Genomic DNA, 20,509 nt, shown 5'->3' with positions numbered 1-20,509 from the left:
ATGGTTAGATGTGACCCTGCCAACTCTACAATCCCGCAACACATGATTATAACTTAATGAACATGAGCACATATGGTTAGATGTGACCCTGCCAACTCTGCAATCTTGCAACCCATGCTTCCCCACCTTCCACCGTTTAGATAATAAGGAGAATCAGAGAAAATACAAGGAAACTAAACAAAGTCTAGGCTTATAGTTTGGGTGGCCACTGCCTCATTTTATCCCCACCTTGATGCGTGGATAAAGAGGGTGAACCCACACAATGGAGCATCGTCGTAAAAGGCATGGGGAGAGAGAGCCCCGAATAAGACCTTGGAGCACACCACCATCCCAGCGTGGATGCGGGAGAGTGTTTTGTTTAGCGAGGTAGTGAGAGAGCCGAGTTTCGGACCTCGTAGGATGATAGAGTCCCTCCTCGCTCTCGGCTCGAGTGTTATTTCTTGGAACTTCAAATGCTATGAGATTGCGAGGGCCGCAGCATTCTCTGCTGGTTTAGGCACTGCATGTTTGAGGGTGTTCGAGTGCTCTGCGGATCTGTCATGGCTTGAGATAAGCCGAAACGCCTTCAGAGCATCGTGTTGGGATGGCCGAGTTGGTCTAAGGCGCCAGATTAAGGTTCTGGTCCGAAAGGGCGTGGGTTCAAATCCCACTCCCAACACAAACTGCCTGTCACTCGGGCCACTTTCCCTGCTCGTTACCTCGTTCACGGCCATGGCCTTTTGCTTTTTCGATCGCAACACAATGCTTCCTGCCCGCCCTTCTTGTTGTACTGCATCTCGCTTTTGCGATTCACGTTGCGTCCTTGTCACGATACAGGTACACGCCCAGGTATATTGGTTACAACTTATCTCTGACGCACTATCGTAGAGTGCATTTCCCAACTTTGTGCTCGTCACCTACGATTGGCGCTGGGATCCTCTCAGTCAAACCACCACCTTTGCTTGCAAGAAGGCACTTTGCTAGAAAAGAGAATAGATTGCAAGAGAGCTCGGCGAGCGAAAGAGAATAGTTATATTATGTAGGCGCAAGGCCTGGCGGGTCAAGGTCGAGAAAGGAACACCTGGACGTTTGCAAGATGACAGCTTGTTACAATGCTTGTTTGTGCACTTCACCTTCCTCATAGAGTCCTAATGGAGTACCCTGGAGTTAAAGCCACCACCCACTCCCTCAATTTATCCTTGAAGGGCCTTCCCCTCTCTCATGGAGTGCCGTAGCAAGCTCGAAACACACATCATAGACCCCCACAAGCACCTTCAAAGGCATTCCTTACCTAGTTCTACAAGTTGACGACATTCTTGGTGCTCGCTGGGTCTCACAACTTCCTCAAATATCACAAAGCATATCCTTGTGGGATTTTTACCTCAAGGGTAGGTTTTCATGCATCTCGATGCTCATTGCGCAAATCACATTCGACAATCGCAACAACTCCTAGGCACTACTACCACTATCATGTGTCGTGGTGGGGGACTTCTTACTGACTCGTTGATCCTTCTCTAGTTTGAAACTCACGCCCAAATGCTTACTACCCTTGAGATATTTCTACCTCCTCAAGGGAAGGGCATCTCTTGCTTTTCAAGGCTCGACTGTCAACATTGACTCACAAAAGTGGCTCACAATCCTAAGTTGTGTCAATGCTTAAAGGTACTCTCTACCAAGCTATTGTTAAGAAGTAGTAGGGTTTAGGGGGAGAAACACATTGTGTAAAGCAAACACTATGACAAAGAAAACTCAAAACACTAAAGAAGAATGATGAATGAAATCATGTTGATACATGGCTATCAAAGTTTTATGCTCAACGAAATAAGGAACACTAAGCCCTTGCGAGAAAACAAGGCTCTAAGACCTCACAAGGGGATGAGCCCTCCTAGAGACTACTGCAACAATGAGCTACAAACATTTCCCCCCACCTACTTTCAAGTCTTGTGGCTTCCATAGCATGTGGCTCCATACTTTGCTCCACCAAGAAATAGAGACTATTGCATACCACCTTTTTGGCAGCCCCCTCCATCAAGAGACTATAGCTATATGACTTTGAAGATTGCAACCATTAAACTCCTCCATCTCCATAGTTTCTCTCTTGAGAGACAAAGTCTATTCAATTCCTTCCCCTCTTCTAACTCATTTGACCTCATTTGTACCAAAAAAATCAAACCGAGGAATACAATTAGTGTACAATAATTACTTTTGACATTGTATTTTATTTCTCTCTATCTTCAAATTGTACAAACTTTGAATTGTTTGCAACCATCTCTAATGATTATGAATGATGGACTAGCACAATTGTTGACTCTAAGTGATTTCTTACTTTTCATGGGCTACATATTGTCACTACAAATAATGTAGATGCATCTACATTGTGCCTTCCCTCTAGCCTTCTCATCCAACTTGGAATATCCAAAACTTTGACATATGTAGGAAACAAAAAATTAGTATATCTTCTTAGAATCCATATAGCATACAATGACTTCATATTGGAAAATAATCAAATTCATGAAGCCATATTTACATAGCCAAGGATCAAAATTTGCATCATCTTTTGAAGCTCTTGCTACATCAACCTTAGGTGATTTAGACATTTGCATGCACAAAGAGAAGATTAAATTACATAAGGTTTCCTAGTAAGCTACATATACGGTGATGTGTAAAGTACAAGGCTAAGATGGTAGATGGACAATGAAACACAAGACATGGAGACATGGCAGTTGTGGAGATAGCCAAGCAAGGTAAGAGCTAGGACTTAAGTGTAGTAACCCTTCCATTACCTTTCTCCATTATGCTACATTGAGTACTTTGAATTACATAAGTCAAAATGGATACTCAATAAGAGAAAATATAATTTCATCCTTATATAGTAAGATATGTTGGTATATGGGATGAAAGAGTTATTCAACATGAACTAGAATATCACTAATTGATACATAGGAGCTCACATGAAGAGAAAGGTACTCTACTTATAATGATCCTTCTAGCAAGAAGTCAACATGGTGATAGGATTGGTCAAAATAAGACTCATTGCAAACATGAAGCATTAGAATAGCAAAGACCTCAAATAACAACCACCATTAGCAATGCATGTTGAAATCAAATATTTTTCTTTGGTGAAAGATTTGAGCAAAGTAAACAAAGATGGAATCAAAGGTGTACCACATCACCTATAAATAATAGTAGAAGTAGAATTACATGCTACAATAATAATCCAATGCCCCTTATATTTCACATAAAACCACTATTACCTATGGAATCGTTATTATAGAAGACAAACTCAAGATTAAGATAATCATGATCATGAATGCCTAGGAAGCTCCTCCATACTTCCCACAATCTATCAATAGTGATGTGATGTTTATGGAGTACACAAAAATATAAAGGATTCCCATGTCTTTCTTACCCATTTGTATCCAATCCATGTACATTGTTATATGGCATGGTTTCACTTGTATAATATCTAGACTTTGCAATAGAGAGGATGACTCAAAAAGTAGTATTGGGTGGGTGCACTTGTGCGAAAGATACTAGCAGTATGGGAAATGATATGTTATTCATATATACAAGTAGAGGCATTCAAATAATAGCAATTAATCAAACAGTGAAAGGGGACAAGTGGGAAATTCTCTATACCATTCAATGAGGTAAGGGAAGGGGACATGCTTGAGTGTCATCTCATTAGGCCTATATGAATCCATAGGCTTTGTCTATTTTTAATGCATACCATTCATGAGGTTTTGAGCCATTCCATTTAGCTTAAGGTTGTATTGAGTGTTGTCATTGAACTAGAATTCAATGGTGGACATGGGTGGGGTCAGCACTAGTGATAATCACTAATTTCTTCATAAGCAATAGAGACATCACCCCTATCACTATCATAATAAGTAGAAGGGGCATCATCGTCATCATTGTTTCATTCTTTTTCTAGTGCACCACACTTAACATACACAGTCACCAATGTAGTGGCTAGCACAATATCCTAATTTTTCATTAGACCATAGTTTAGACCTCAATATTTATTTGTTTCCACTGTTTGTTTCTCCTATGCTACCAGACCCTTTCAAAATGCAATTAAAAGTGACTAAATTTGAGAAGAGACCCTCCCCTTGCATACACTAACAACATTTCAGAGCTTCATCACTATGTCTATGCTTAGCAAATCTAGCCACTACTTCATTCTAAGAGACTACATTTGATTATAGAGGTTCATCAAACCGTTCTTATGCTTTTGTGGAGTATCCAAGCTTGGCATACAAAGATGTGGAAGTGGAGTGGTGAACATGAATGTCTTGTTTAAGTAGCCATATCTTGAGAATATTTGCATTAATTGCTTTAGTGTAAGCTTTTCAATTGCACAAGCATTTATCACCTTCAAGAGTGCAAAGATTAATTGTGTGCTTTTGAACCATTTGAACAAGAAGATTATCAAAACACAATCATGATAAATATGAATTTATGATAAAAGTTGTACAACAACATATAACTCAACCATTTTTATTTCAAATGCTCATGTATAAGTAGCAAACATCTTAGTAATTTGAACAAGCTCATTGCAGAATTTGATGCAAGTACAGCTTGTTGCTTTTCTTGCCCACTCGTTCCTACTCCAATGTCAGCTATCTGGATCATTGAGACATCATTTGCCCCTACAAGAAAACTAGAAGGTTGGATTCCCACCATACCAAAAGGAATATGGAAGACTAGTGAAAGGCCAACAATTCAAGTTAAGGTAGAGTACATACCATCTCTCCTAGCCAATACCATGATTTTTACTTGGCTAGAGGGAAAATCCTAGCTTTTTTCATTAATAACATAACAACTAGGAGATTACCATCATGCATGCTATGGATGGATCGAAAATCTACAAGCCAAAACACATGCTTTTTGGTTGGCATGCCACTCTTCCTGATTATTTCATATGCATTAACATCTTTAACAATAATTAATATTGCATACACTAATAGTATCTAGCTACTTACACACTACATAGAAAGACTTCAAAGATGGTCACCTTGCCAACTTTGACTCTAGATTCTAAACATTGAGCTAGAATCCATGCCTTACACCCCACTAAATGTGGGAGCTTCTTGCTCGACTGCCAAGACCCACAGACCACTTATTGTTTCAAGCGTTTCAAGCCAAGTGCAATGGCTACCTCTCACATAGCCATACACACTCTCACACCTACGAGTGTAGTGAGATTACATCCATACTCAATTGAGTTGCCTCCTCCCTCAAGCACTCCGATAGCTCCATGGTCCAAGGTGCAACCTCAAGGAAGCTTGATCCTCAAGCTCCAAGCTCCATGCTCCATTGCCAAGAGCAAGAGAAGAGAAGAGAAGAGAAGAAGAAGAATAGAGGAGAAGATGGAGAGCTTCTCCACCACGGTCCCTCACCCACACGCACTCACTCTCTCACTTCCTCACACTTCCTCTCTCAAGCACAAGCTCAAGCAAGCAAGATTAAGAAGAAGAAGAGAAGACAAGAGCTAGTTTTGGCCACACACAAGAATGAGCTTCTTTATTCACTTTTTGTCTTTTATAAAAAACCCTAACCTTAATCCCATTTGGGCACCCATCCTCTTTTTACATGCTTTACCATTTTAGCCTAGGTTCTCTTTTTCTATTCCCTTCCTATTTATATTGTGCCTTCACCCATGCTCGTCTACATTTACAAATTGCACAGGAGGGAGCCTAGCGCTCTTTTATAAGGATTTAGAATGTGCTTTTATATTTAAAATGCACATTTTCTCTTTTGCGCTTGTCCTAAAGTTTTAAGGTTATTCTTGCGCTTTTTTTAAATTTTCTTTTTGCTTTGCTTGTACTTGGGTTAACATTACCCCCCTCTTAGCCGAGTGCTAGTCCCATGGCACTTGCTGCACTTGTTGTTGATGAGGGATTGGGTCGTTGAAGGGTTGCCATGTGGGTTGGTGAAGGGGCTTTGTGGAGATTGGACAGGGAGAAGAAGCATCACAAAATTGGATAAGAGATTGAGGAGGCCAATTAATTGGGTAGTGGGAGACCTTCGATATCGATGGTTGATCACAACTATTGAGTGTACCTAAAAAATAAAAAGGAGTACGCTACCTAGGGGTGTACCTACCTCTTACTATGCAGTGCATGGTGTCCATGTTAGTGAGATTGGGAGTTGGGTCAAACCTTAGGGAAGCCTGTGGTGTTGTTCCACACTTGAGGACCCAATTTGTGTATAGGGGAGGTGCTGTGGGTCTAAGTTAGGAAGACAAGTCTAACCATAGGTGAGCACAAACTCCCTAGGTGTATCCTTCCCTTGATGTGCCCTAAGCGTGAAGTGGGGGGATAGGAAAGACTAGGGGGTTAGGTGGCGACCGAGGCCATCAGATGCATCTAACTTGAGAACCCCTAGGTACAGTGTTTGTGACACTCTGATATACATGGGAAAGCTCATTATTCCTTTCCTTTTGCTTTGTGTGGGTCTTTTTTTTTCTTTTTTTAAGGAGATATATTGGGAGAGGATCATGTTAGACATCATTTGATGCTCTTCAAGGGGGCCTAAGGGACTTGCTCAAGAATACATGGCTTTGCATTCATGTAGCCCTTTTGGTTAATCCTTACATTGAGAGGGGTAGTAGAGTGGAAAGGATAATAACATTTTAAGAACTTGCTATCACTCATATCTCCTAAAAGACTCATGAAAAAAGCTGGCAAGAGAGCGGCCGTTAACATTAGGTGGATCATTGTACAGATGTCTATCCCTACATTGATATCAAAATAGAGGGATGGCAAGCACTCTTCTTGGGCTACTAGTTTTTGTTTTAGTAGAATTCACAAGAGGTGGAGGTAATTACAAGTGGTAAGAAAAGTGGGGTTGGGGCAAGTTGTGAACTTGTCCAAAAAGTGGGTAATGGAAGGTTGGAGATCTTGTGCTTTGAAGGTTAGGTATTCTTCAAGAGTGGCAACATTGATGTTATAGATCAAAGGGAAGTTGTACTTGCCATGCTTCCCCTGATCAAAATCCACAATGTGGTGCCTTAGGTAAGCCATGTAGGTGGGACTATCCCTTTCATATGGTAGTGTGTTGCAAAAAGCCATCCATGCCTCAAAATTAGTGTCCCATATTCTTCAACACCATTTAGGTCAGGCTTCATAGCCTTTGACCTTTCTTGGCTATTCCGTGACCTTATCCTCCCAGTACCTTGCAGGCTCTCTTCTCCATAACATGGATTTTCTTGCCCTCTCATCCAACCACCGCTTCCCTAGCCTCTTCACGACTTGGATGGCTCTTTCAACCACCTCTGGAGGGGGAAAAAGGGTAGAAGAATTCAAATTCAAATGGTGTGCACGCATTCTCCCACTGCTCCCAATGGTTTAATTCAAGTGCCTAATTGATAGGTAGTTATTCCTTGGTTTGTGGCATCTAGTCATTGGGCATGTCTTGTGGTCTGGCATTTAATTTTCTCCTCATGAAGTCAGCCAACTCTCTGTGTTTTCTTTTGGCCTTGATGATTCTTTCTGCAGTGGCCAGATCTTCTTCTTCTTAGTCTTCTTCTTCTGCTGATGGATGTGAGGGAGGGCTCTATTCACTAGACTATGCCTCTGTATTGGCACATTGCTCAAAATTGAGCCCTTCATTCCTTGGTGGTTTTGCTTGAGCTATTGTGGTTGGCTACTTTCAGTGCTCCTATTATTCAATTCTGAGCTACTCTAGCTCCTCTATCAAGAGCCCTGCTTGCAATAAAAGTTGCCTTCATTGCACTAGGTTTGGGCTAGTTCTAGTCATTGGGGTGTGCTCTTGGACCCTATATTTTATGGCTCTCCTTGAGACCTCCAGCTTCCTCCTTAGCACTTCCATAGGGTTATCATCCTTGACCTAAGTTACATGAAGTACAGTTTCGAGGAAGGAGCATTGCTAGATCTCTAGCTCTACCTTCACTACTTCAACCCTTGCCTCTGCCATGATTCTCCTGCTTTCTGCTCTAAGTCAAGGCATTCGGCCAGGTTCTTGACTCTTCCAAGCTTCCTCTCTTCCCGGGCCTCGATCTTCTCCTCCATCTTGCCTTGACTCAGTTTGCAGCTCTTGTGATAGTGTTGTCACCATCTCTTCTTGTTATTTTCATCTTGACAACATTTTTTCCTTGTTCTCTTTATGGCGATTCTGCTCTTCTTGTAGTCTTTTCAGCTCTTGGAGAGTCTTGAGGAGTAAGTTCTTTGCCTCTAGTAGCTTTTTAGTTGACCCGTCCTTTTGGGCCTTAATCTCTTGCAGTTCCTTTAATAGTAGTTCTTTTTGCCTCCTCTTCTTCTGGAACTTTGCATGGGCTTGTGTTTTTACCCTCTTCAGCTCCTTGGTGAGCTCCTCTCATAGGTTCTTTAATTGTTCAAAATTGCTCCTCCATATCCTTTTGCCCTTGTATGAGGCTTGAGAAGTCTCTTTCTAGCCCCATTTCTTCCTCTATCTTTTCCACTTGTAGCTCTTTTGCAATTGCTTCTTCCTTCTTTGCCTCCATTTTCTTCTTTGCTTCTAATTCCTCCTTTAGGTCATTCACTTGCCTTTGATAGATGATTATCTGCTTTGTCTTCTCTAGTTGGTAGGCAGTGAATGCATCCTTTTTCTTCTCCAATTCTGCCATAGCAACCTTCTTGTCATCCTTCATATTTTCAAGTTGGTGTAGGAGCTCCTACACATACTCGTCATAGTTGATCATCTTGTTACGGACATGGCTAATGGCATAGACATTGTGGATGCTTTGACCTTGGACTTATTTAGATCCTTTCTAGATTCTGCATCCATGGTAGCAGGTCTCTTTGTCCTTGTTATTGGAGCTCATTCATTGGGTGCTAGTCCAAGGTACTGCACCATGTTGACTAGGTATTGCACCCAAGCCATCACATTGCTTTGGTCCACTATGGCATCCATGGTTTCTTGGGTGGTAGTAGCGGTGGCGACCATGATAGGTGGGGGTAGTTTCAATGGGGCCTTCCCTCTTTGCCTTCCGCCACGGGTCCTCTAGTTTCTTCTTTTGCTACTATGTGAAGCTGGTCCTGGGTGCATCATCTAGGATTCTTCTAGCTAGCTCTTTTGTGTGGGAGGGTTGCTTGACCGATAGCCTAGTCTTCCCTCCTCCTTTTGTCGCTTCTTCCTTCATTCTTCCTCCGTCCTTTGGGATTCTTCTTCTACCTTCCACAGGTGTTCCTCCTCTTCTTCCTTCTTCTTCTTCTTGCTTGGGATTTTTAGCAAGATCTTCTTTTGCTCCCCCTAGCTTCATGGGACTGAACCCTCCCCGCCTTGCTCACTCATAGTCGTTTCACTGGACTTCTCCTATTGCTGCTGAGCTGCTCGGGGTTGAACTCCCTTCTTTCTTGCGGCTTGCTCTGCCTTCTCTTTTTGTGGCTTTCTCGCTTCTTTGTTTCCCACCTTTCTTGCTTTCAGAGATGTTGATGGGCTTTGTGGGACTGGGGAGAGGTGCTACTCATGGGTGGAAGATCTCTCTAAAGTCTCCCATTCTTCCTCTTCCCTTCCCATCTATCCCACTTCTTCTTGGATGATGGCAGTTATTAGTACCCCCAAACCCTATTAGGGATGCTTTTGATGCAGACATTTTTTGGTTCGATTCGGTTGTGGTGTTTGGTGACTCACCTCTTTCAGGTCTCTGGTTTGATGATAATGCCTTGGCTTATGATCCAATCATCTTGCGGAAATAGGCATTCAAGTTTACTTCATCTAGGGCTCGTGCTACAATACTTTCAAGCATTGGCACTGAAATTCAAGCCATCAGGGTATTGTATCGTTGACTAGAAAACAAGGCATGCACCATCTTGGCCTATAATTGGATGGCAGAGTTACGGATGTTTGCTAGACCGATCCCATCATTGGTGTGAACCCTTGTCTTGAGCATCTTCAACATGCTATAAATGTCCCTTTTAGTCTCTTCCCCTGTGTGTTGGCCAACCATAAGGTCTTCTCCACTATCTGTGGGCTAAGCACAACTTCTATTCTTTTAGGGGAGCCTTCTTTCCTAACAGTTACCATGCCACTGTTCTTTCTTTTGTTAAAGGTTCTCAAGAATTTTGTGCATCTGCCGTGGTCAATCTTCTGGCCCACCTTCTCTATGTATCTGTGGAGATTGGATTGGTCAACTATTTGTCTCACTGCTCCTTCCTTGTTTACTAGCTCTTTCAAATTGCCAACGCTACGGTACTTCGGTTGGTTGTGTTGAGATGGCAAGCTCAATACGTGCGGACATTGATGATGGACCGCCTGGCTAGATGAGTCCGCACGTCTACACTTAGCACGTTGGTGGTCATTATGATACTCACATGGCCACTGACTTATCACTTATTATATTTAGTTTGTTACACCTACCTACAACTAGCAAAGACATAGCGCTAGTTGATTAGTGTAGTCGATTATGCATTGTTTGACTTAGTAGGCCACTTTCCTTTATGTTGTATCTTATCTACACTTTGTGTACATTGTATAGTGTGTGGAATAAGAAGAAGAAGAAACCAGCAAGAAAACGTTTTGGCCTCCATCTCTCTTCTTGTGTTCTTGAGTGAGCTTCCTCTTGTGTATACAGTGTGTGTTTGGTGCAGCAGCTCAAGCAAATCCCCCCACCACATGATTCTTGACATGGTATCAGAGTTGCGCCACTGAGAGAGGCTAATTTTGAAGGCTGAAGTGAAGGAGAAGAAGCAAGGTTCGAGCAAGCAAGCAACGGATAAGAAGCTCTCCCATTCTTCCACTCTCTCTCTTGGATGGTGCCTGTGGAGGCACCGAAAGCAGGCTCGAGCAAAAATCTCAGATTGCTGTGAGATTTGGTGTGCGAGAAGATCAATGTATATTTTGCAGATATAGCCCTTTAGGGCTTTTTTGCAATTATTTTGGGCATCTGAGACCGTTTCAGGCCCTGTTTTAGAGCCGCAAGGTTGCGGACAGCAGTTTCAGGGTACACTGTGATTTCGGATGTATTGACTGAAAGTGGATCCGCAGGTTACAAATTGCGACTTTGTAATTTTTGAGGTGTTTGCAGGAAGCAAACATAAGTTTTGTCTACAAATAGGTTGCAGATTACATGTATTATTGAGCAATCAGTGAAAAAAGGTTGCTTAGTATATTGTTGTGCACGTGTTGTGAAAGATTGCAGAAGACTAGCTTGCTGTGTTGTATCATTGTTTGTGATAATGGCAGAGAATAGTGGAAATCCCATTATTGAGAAGCTTGACAAGAACAACTACCCTTCATGGAAGTTCCGTGTGACGAACTTCCTTATTGGAAAGGGCCTTTATGAGTTTGTCTCAGGTGAAGAAAAGGAGCCAGAGTTGGTATCCCTCTGACTATAGATGAGTTAAAAGCATGGAAAGAGTGGAATGCGAAAGACAAAAAGGTGATGTACTGGCTATCTGCAGTCATTGATAATACTATGTTGGGACATATCAGGAATGCAGAAACTTCACATGCAGCTTGGAAAATTTTTGAGAGCATGTTTTCAGTAAATACAAAGGCACGAAAGATTCAACTCAAGCAAGAGTTGAATGCCTTGAAGAAAGGGAAAATTTCTATCAATGAGTATGCGTTGAAGGTGAGGAGCATTGCAGATGCCTTAGCAGCGATTGATGCAATGCCAGATGATGATGATTTGGTTTCATCGAATCCGAGTGGCCTTAACAATGAGAAGGCATGGAAATCATTTGTTACTTCAGTATATGTACAAAAGCCATTTCCAGATTTTGATGAGTTGATCTCTCTCATGATTACTGAAGAGATCAATATGCAGGGTGATTCGTCTGAAAGAAATGGTGAACAGGTCCAAGCATTTTACTCGAGTTCAGGAAGGGACGTGAAAGATCCTCTTCGAGAGGCCATGGTATGGGACGTGCTGGCGATAACTAGTAAAACATGTTCAATCAACAGTTTGGTGAAATGCAGGTTTCTGGAGGTAGAGGAAACTTTAGAGGTAGGGGGAGCTCTAGAGGAAGAGGTGGATGGTAGAATAGAGGTTTTGAAAATTCTACTATTGTTTGCCATTATTGTGGCAAAACAGGCCATATTGCAGCCCATTGCTATGCAAAGAAGGATGATATTCGCAGTGGTAAATTGCAGCAAGGAAACTATGCATCGTCTTCACGATAGAATGAAGACAAAAATGAGCGTCTGTTTGTTATGCAGCATATGATGAATGCAGTTACAAGAAAGGGGACACATGATAATGTATGGTATGTCGATTCAGGTGCATCTAATCATATGACCAGTCATGTTGAATGGTTTGGAGAGATGCAGGACTTACAAAACCCAGGTTATGTGCAAATAGGTGATGATTCATGCCACCCAATTTCACACATTGGAAAGGTTCCCTTGTCCTTGTATGAAAGCTAGACAAAGAGTCTGGCAGATGTATTACATGTGCCATCAATTACAAAGAATCTAGTATCTCTTGGCCAAATGGTAGAGCAGGGATTGCAGGTCCAATTCAATGCAAAAGGTTGTTTTGTAGAAGACTTTAATGATAAGTGTAGGTTGGTTGCAAAAGGAAGTAGAGTTGGCCGAATGTTCACTTTAGATGTTGGAATTCCTGCAATGGATGATGCTATGTATGCTAAAGGAAAACGAGTAGTTGCAGATATTGAAATATGGCATAAACGTATTGGACATGCAAATGTACAAAGGCTGAAATTAATGTAGTTCGGAGGATTGGTTACAGGGTTGCCTTCTTTTAGAGTTGCAGAATTGCATAAAGTCTGTGAAGCATGCCAGTTTGGTAAGCAGGTGATACAACCCTTCTTGCATGATAGAGAAGTGAGCAAAAATATACTTGATGTAGTACATAAAGATGTTTGGGGGCCTACATAGAATGTATCTCTTGGTGGCAGCAAATACTTTGTCACATTTATTGATGACTGTTCAACGAAGTTATGGGTATACTTCATGAAGGAAAAAAGTGATGTGTTTGAGCACTTCAAATCTTTTAAGGCAGCTGTTGAAATAGAAACAAGCTTAAAAGTAAATTGCTTGAGATCAGATGGAGGGGGAGAGTACCTCTCTAATGAGTTTAGTGGCTTCTTGAGGACTCATGGGATAAAGAGGCAAATTTACTTGCAAGTATACCCTACAGAAAAATGGTGTTGCAGAAAGAAAAAACAGGCATATTGCAGAAGTTGCACGGGCATTAATGGCTAAGAAGAATATGCCCAAACATTTTTGGTCTGAGACTGCCCATACTGCTGTTTACATTATGAACAAAACTCCCACAGTTGCAGTTCATGGGATGAATCCTGAAGAATGCTTTACTGGCAAGAAGCCTGATGTATCACACTTGAAGGTATTTGGCTGTGTTGCATACGTTCATGTGCCAAATGAGACACAGAAGAAGCTTGATCCAAAGGCAGAAAAATGTGTTTTTATTGGATACTCTTTAGAGTAGAAAGGATATCGTTGTTATAACCCTATCACAAGTGAGTTCAGAGTGAGCAGGGATGTTATCTTTGATGAGATGGGAAGTTGGTATACACCCACTGGTGATATTTTGGATGATGATAATGATCAGGACAGCTATGTGCAGAAAGATAAACAAGAATCACGGAGTCTTAGTGGACCAGAAACATCATCTGGTACTACACCTACAGTGAGCCATTGGTTTGGGAGACTAAGGAGTAGCCTCTCTTCTTCAAGTGGATCTATAAGTGTTGCAGGGAAGGACAAAGGAAAGAAGAAAGTGTTGGATGGTAATGGTGCATCTACCAGTCACTTGGGATTGGATGAAGATTCTAGTGGTTCGGAGAGCTTGGATGATGAGCTTGGTATTCCTTCAGTCAATACACTAGCAGGTGTACAGAGAGCTCATAGTAATGTAAAGACTCCATTGAGTGATCCGGTGGTACGCAGATCTAGCAAGGTTAGATACCCTGTTAAAAGATTTGGTTTTGAAGGTTATCATTGGGATGCAGCAATGGATGAGGAGATGGCTGCATTAGAAGCCAATAAGACTTGGGATTTGGTAGCCTTACCTAAGGGTAAGAAAGCTATTGGCTGTAAGTGGGTTTACAAAGTCAAGCATAATGCAAACGATTCAGTTGGCAGGTATAAGGCTAGGCTGGTTGCAAAAGGCTATGCTCAAACATATGGCATAGATATGACAAGACATTCAGCCCAGTTGCTAGGATGGCAATTGTTAGGTGTGTGATTGCCTTGGCAACAGCCAAAGGTTGGAGTTTGCAGCAAATGGATGTTAAGAATGCCTTTTTACATGGTGAATTGCAAGAAGAAGTGTATATGGAGTAGCCAGCAGGTTATGAGGATTTAGAGCTTCCCACATATGTGTGCAGGTTAAAAGAATGCGCTCTATGGGCTGAAGCAAGCACCTAGAGCATTGTCTAACAAGATTGGAGAGTATCTTGTCAATATTGGATTTTGTATTTTTGATGCTGATCACTAACTTTACGTGAGAAAGGGAGATGCAGGTTTGGTCATCATAGTCATCTATGTGGATGACTTGATTATTACAGGTGACAATGACACTGGGATTGCTGAAGTTAATGACTTCTTGAAGAAGAAGTTTGAGATGAAAGATTTGGGTGAGTTGAGATACTATCTTGGTATTGAGGTGATCAGATGTGATGATGGTATATGGCTATCCCAAAGGCAGTATGGATATGTTATCCAAGTATGGTATGACAGCATGTAAGCCTTTTTCAGTACCATTGGAGCAAAATGTGAAGCTGAGTGCTGATGTTGGGGATGAGATAGAAGACCCTGCTATGTTCAGGAGGATAGTAGGGAGTTTGATTTACATGACTATCACAAGGCCAGACTTGAGCTATGCTATTGGCCTTGTCAGTCAGTTTATGCAAATGCCTAGAAAGCCTCATTTGGATGCAGTTAGACGTATATTGAGGTACTTGAAGTCCACTTTACATTATGGACTTTTTTACGAGGCAGGTAAGAATGTACAGATCTTTGGATACACATATGCAAATTGGGCTGGTAGCATGTCAGATAGAAGATCTACAAGTGGATTCATGTTTTCCCTTGGTAGTGCAGCAGTTACATGGAGCAGCAAAAAGTAACCTACAGTTGCTTTATCAAGTACAGAGACTGAGTACAGAGATGCTGCTATGGCAGCATATGAGGTGGTATAGTTGCAAAAGTTATTAGGTGATTTGGATGTGCAGAGAGATGGTCCAATTGTCATTCATTGTGACAACATGAGCAGCATACAGCTAGCTAGGAATCCAATGTTCCATGCTATGACAAAACACATTGAGATGCACTACCACTTTGTGAGAAAGAAGGTACTTGCAGGAGAGATTGACTTGGTATATGTCAGCACACAAGATCAGATAGCTGACATTTTCACAAAGGCATTGGGTGCAGAGAAGCTTCGAAAGTTTCGAAGCTTACTTGGAGTTACAGAGATAGAGTTGAGCTTGAGGGGGAGTGTTGAGATGGCAAGCTCAACATGTGCAGACATTGATGATGGACCGCTTGGCTAGATGAGTCCGCACGTCTACACTTAGCACGTTGGTGGTCATTATGATACTCACATGTGCAGACATTGATGATGGACCACCTGGCTAGATGAGTCCACACGTCTACACTTAGCACGTTGGTGGTCATTATGATACTCACATGGCCATTGACTTATCACTTATTATATTTAGTTTGTTACACCTCTTGTGTATACAGTGTGTGTTTGGTGCAGCAGCTCAAGCAAATCCCCCCACCACGCGATTCTTGACAGGTTGTAGACTTGTGTTTCAATGGACAATCAGTACATGTTGTGCTCTTCCTCTGAGAATGGAAGGTGACCTACCATCTCGAGTTCTTGTCATGGCACAACAACTTACAATTAGCTCCTTTGAGAGTAATTTTTGTAAAAAAGAAAAAAGTTTAAGATTGAACATCATGGAATAGTGTGACGTTTCAATAAGAATGTGAACTTTTTATGCTTCAAGCAATCCATACATTCCAAGCACGAATTCCATAAAAGGTTTTCTTAAAGTACAAGTTTCCTTTATTTATCATTTTTTACTTTTGAAATTTGGTTTAAAGTTTTGAAGTTTAAGTCATGTTTTCTTTTCCATCTTATCTCCTTGAATTATGAAAATCCTTCCTAGGATTGGAGAGTGAAGGGTTAAGGGCATTTATTTTAAGAGCATGCTTACTATGCTCTACTTCATCATGAGCCAATCATAGAAGTTTGGGTTATACTCCAAGTGGGTATGATGGTCCATGTCATGAGGTCTAATGCCTATATGTGTAATGTAGGTCAAGACATCAGTGAGGGAGGAAGCCACTGGAGTTCATTCTTCTAGCAATATGCAGTTCTTCCTTGGTCAAGATTCGATCAGAATAGGGGTAGGCCATGACATATTACCCTAAAGGTCATTTGTGCATGATGGCCAAGACTCAAAATGAGGTAGGAGCCACGTAGGTAGGGTCATACTCAATGGTTTTGAAGATTGCGTGTCTTTACTCAGTATTGGCTAACTAGGAGTTGGGTCTCAGAAAGGCATTCTAGCTCTACCAAGCATTCCGTCCATGCCTCCTTGACATCCCATCTCTCTTGCACTATCACTCTCAAGCTTGGAATGAAGAACTCCACTGGGAGGATTGCTTCCATCCTGTAGGTAAGCCTTAGAGACTACCTTAGTTAGGACATTCACTAGGATCTTGTTTGTGGATTCCACCTAACTGTTAGCTTGAAGGTAGTATGGTGATTATTTTCTATGAATGATCAAGAATGTGGATAGAAAATGGGCAATTACTTCAATAAGGAAGTGTGTGTCTTGATCACTAACTAGCTCGATGGGGCAGCCAAATCGCAAGAACACCTACTCCCAAAGGAACTTAGCTATGGTCCTAGAGTCATTCTTCCATTAAGAAAAAAATGAACTCACAAATGGGACTTTTAGCCCCCCCTCTCTCCTCCTCAAAACAAGGAAAAGAGGAGAGAAGAATAGTAAAATAATCCTCCTCTCTCTCCACTTTTGCAATCTCGTTTTGCCTTTTTTATATTATCTACAAAGATATACTCAGATTCCTTCTCTCTGCTCATTCAAGAAGTCTTTTTCAACCAAATATTATATTAAAAAAGGAGTTAGTTATGGGAGTGTGGTGCTTCATTTTCAATGCAAAATGATTAGTAGATATATGAGGTAATCGATTTTTTAATTGAGAACAAGGAAAATGAAAATTCGGAAGTTCTTTTTAAGATATTTTGGGGATTTTTTATATCCTAGATTTTGGTCAAAAAACAAACCAACTGGTCAAATTTCGTGTTTTTTGGACATGTTTTTGGAGGCAATATAGAAATATCTAAAATACAAAAAGTCTTAGACATCCCTACCCTTTGAGGTATTTCCCCCATACTTATACTCTCTCATGGCTCTATTGTGACCTCTTCTCTGTGTTTATGCAACCTTCATTAACAAAGTGAATTACTTACACCCTCCTTTCCCTTGGCACCTTTGTGTGCCTCTCTGTGCATCTCCACTCTACCTCTTATGACAACCAAGTAGGCTCCTTGTTTCTATTAATAGTAAAATGAATACAAGAAAGAAGGAGTTGCATATTGAGGTAGAGATTGAATATGTCCCATTATTCAAAAGAACCCAGCATGCCAGTGTCTACATAATCGACCCCTTAAACAATAGACCTCCAACTTTCTCAGGAATCACAAATTTGCTGAAGTATATGTGCGAGGGTGAAAATGGGTTACTTGGTTATACTAGGCGGCTCAATGACCAGGCATTCAAAGTATTTATAACTTGCCAAGCAACCATAAAAAATTGCCATGATGTGATCCTACACATCAACTTCATATACAATAGCTCATATGACAAGTGGTACAAGTGAATGACACTGTAATTCAACAAAACAATTAAATTATTTCAATGCAAGACACTATCCATGACATTGGTATCTCATATGAGGAGGTAAAGGCACAATTGGATGACTTGAGAAACATCAACAACAAGCTAACATAGGAGCGCAAACGAAAGAATAAGCCAATCAATGAGTTAATTGTGAATAGTGGCCAGTGGAAGCGACATATCAAAGCATGTAAGGTAGCTCAGAAAGAGAACCTAGGTGAGGGTGAGGTTGGATCGTGTATTAGTAGATTACTGAAGGCAAGTACATTAGAAAATGCTTTGAGTAATCGTAAGTTTAAGGCTGCGAAGGAAAAGGTGATTGAGTGTACATTAAAAGATGTGTCAAATGAGTTCTCAGCTGTGGATGCACAATCTATTTGTGACAGGGCCGGCATTAGCACAACGACTTACTCAAAGATATTCAAAGGTGTGAAGGCTGGGTTTGGTCGTGTGCAGAAGAGAAATAGAATCGTGCCTCTTCCTCAACCTTCAAAGTTAATAGAGGCCCGACGGCAACTTACTACAAAGGTTTTGGAGTTGATAGGAGATCCCATGCATGTTCAATGTGTGGAAACACTAAAGGTTGGGATCAAAAATGCATATGAGGTGAAGTTCACCGAACTCAACAATTACTATTTAGATTTGAATAAGGTGCAGTCGGCAATGGTAATGTACTACAATATGTCTGTTGAGGAATGTAATGGTAAATTGCAATTTGTTATAAAATTAGATGAAAGTGAGGTCGTCAAACGAGTAAAGCTTGAAAGAGTTAGTGTAACTCTAATGAATAGAGCTTTACAATTCGACAAGAACAACCCAGGGAACTTTAGTGTTCAATCTGAGCACCATGTGTGGTGGCTTGTTGCATTTGAAGTTCCTAAGGAAACATTTGAGGTGTTGCAGCTATTCTTTATGCACACAAGCATTCCAAGCATCATCGATCATCAGGAACATGATGAGATGCTCTCTGTTGAAGGGTATGGTCAATACTTGGTTGAATGGCATCTTGCAGGAGACTTGAAAACTTTAAAATGCACGTGTGGAATCTCCAATGGTGCAAATACAAAGAATCCATGCCTATATTGCTTGACAGAGAGGGTGCAAGGAAAGGACGGAAAGAAGAATTGGCGAAAGGTGACAAGTGCTGCATCGATGTGCAATAGAGAAGATCCCACTTGGATGCCTATCTTCAACATTCCCTTGGATCGTATTTATATTTGTTCATTGCATGCTTTTGTCAAAATCATGGAGAAACTTGTATATCAATACATTTTCTTTGCTTATAGGATGCAACTAGAAAAATAAGTCATTGCAATGTGTAGGAATGTGGAGCGAGTGCTATCAGAAATTGGGCTACACAAGCATCAAGTGACGATTGAAAAAGATGAGAAGAGATCAGGAAAATCTGGTAACTTGCCAAAAATCCTTTCTTTGAAGGAGCAAAGGCTAGGAAGTTTCTCTCAGGACCCATCAATGAGGAAGGGAATGCCATGATTCGTAGGGCCGCAAGACTACGATGGGTGGAAAAAGTTACATTTTGCAGTTCCTGATTGAAGTAATGGAGGAAAAATAAGATTGGCCAAAGCTAAGGTTTGGATAAGTCTTAACAAATTGGCTCCCTTACTTCACAAGATGGTGTTTAACAATGAAGATAAGCAAGAATTTATCAATGTTGTGCATAGCTTCTACGAAAACATGGTGGAAGCATGGGGCAAAAGCTCTATCACACATTACATGGTGCGTACTAAGTTAATATTTTAAAATTGTATGAATTGTATAAACTATTGAGCATAGTTTTACTCATGTGTGATATGTGTGTTTGTAACATATCCTTGAGACACATGGGCCATACTTTGCAGAAAAGGGAAGCATCGGAATATTGGTCCACACAAGGGATGGAAAATTCACATTGGATAGCGCATGGTGCATACCAAAGAAAAATTGATCATGGTGGAGGGATGAATGGTTGCAATCCAATGATCCAATTGCTATCTTGGTGGTATAGGATTATAGTAGTGGATGAAGCTAAACTCTCGGAAAAGAGAGCAAATGAAAGTGTTGATGATATGATGGTGCAATCATGTCGTGTTACTAAAAGAGTGTGTTATGAAGCCTCAAGTGCCAAAGAAAACCATGCCAAGTGGCTAGAAACAAGGCTTCGACAAGGCAGCAAATGGGTTCGAAAAGAGCTAAGATAGTAAGATGAACAATGTGAGTAAGTTTGAATGCAATTCATAGTTTAAGAGAGAAAGAGAGAGTGTGCATATATGTGAACGAGTCTCACACTTTAGGGTTATATAAAAGAGGGTTTCACTTTCTATCTTATTCATTGAGTTCTCACATCTCTCGTGCAGGAAAGATGGCTAGGTCTAAGATAGTTGTAAATAAGCTTCTGCTTAAAGCCCCATATTGTGGTCAGCCCCTTGGAGCATCTACTAGCTTAGATGCACCCCCTTCTCAACCTAATCCACCTTCCTCAAGTCGCCCTCACAAGGGTCCTCCTCAGCATCCCCACAAGAAACGCAAGTGGAAGCCAGGTATAGTGGCCTTGAGAAAAATTAGAAGGTATCAACGCTCTTTTGATCTCATCATTCTGAAGGTGAGCTTCTCGAGACTTGTTCGCGAGATTGTGCAAGACCTCTACTGCACAAAAAGCAGGAGCTGGTTTTTGGCACAAGGTC

At 41.2% G+C, this 20,509-nt stretch overlaps 1 non-coding gene across 1 annotated transcript; it reads left to right on the top strand.

Annotated features, from left to right (window-relative positions):
- The first annotated feature begins 577 nt into the window (after positions 1-577).
- TRNAL-AAG (transfer RNA leucine (anticodon AAG)) lies at positions 578-658 on the top strand. Its single transcript has one exon. It is a non-coding gene; the product is annotated as a tRNA-Leu (tRNA).
- The last annotated feature ends 19,851 nt before the right edge of the window (positions 659-20,509 follow it).

This window comes from Lygodium microphyllum, chromosome 16, assembly GCF_053477565.2.
Source record: "Lygodium microphyllum isolate KBCC chromosome 16, Lygodium_microphyllum_v1.1.10, whole genome shotgun sequence".
NCBI classification, from domain to species: domain Eukaryota; kingdom Viridiplantae; phylum Streptophyta; class Polypodiopsida; order Schizaeales; family Lygodiaceae; genus Lygodium; species Lygodium microphyllum.
Note: the sequence above shows the minus strand (reverse complement) of the source record. Positions and strands in the feature narration are given on the sequence as shown.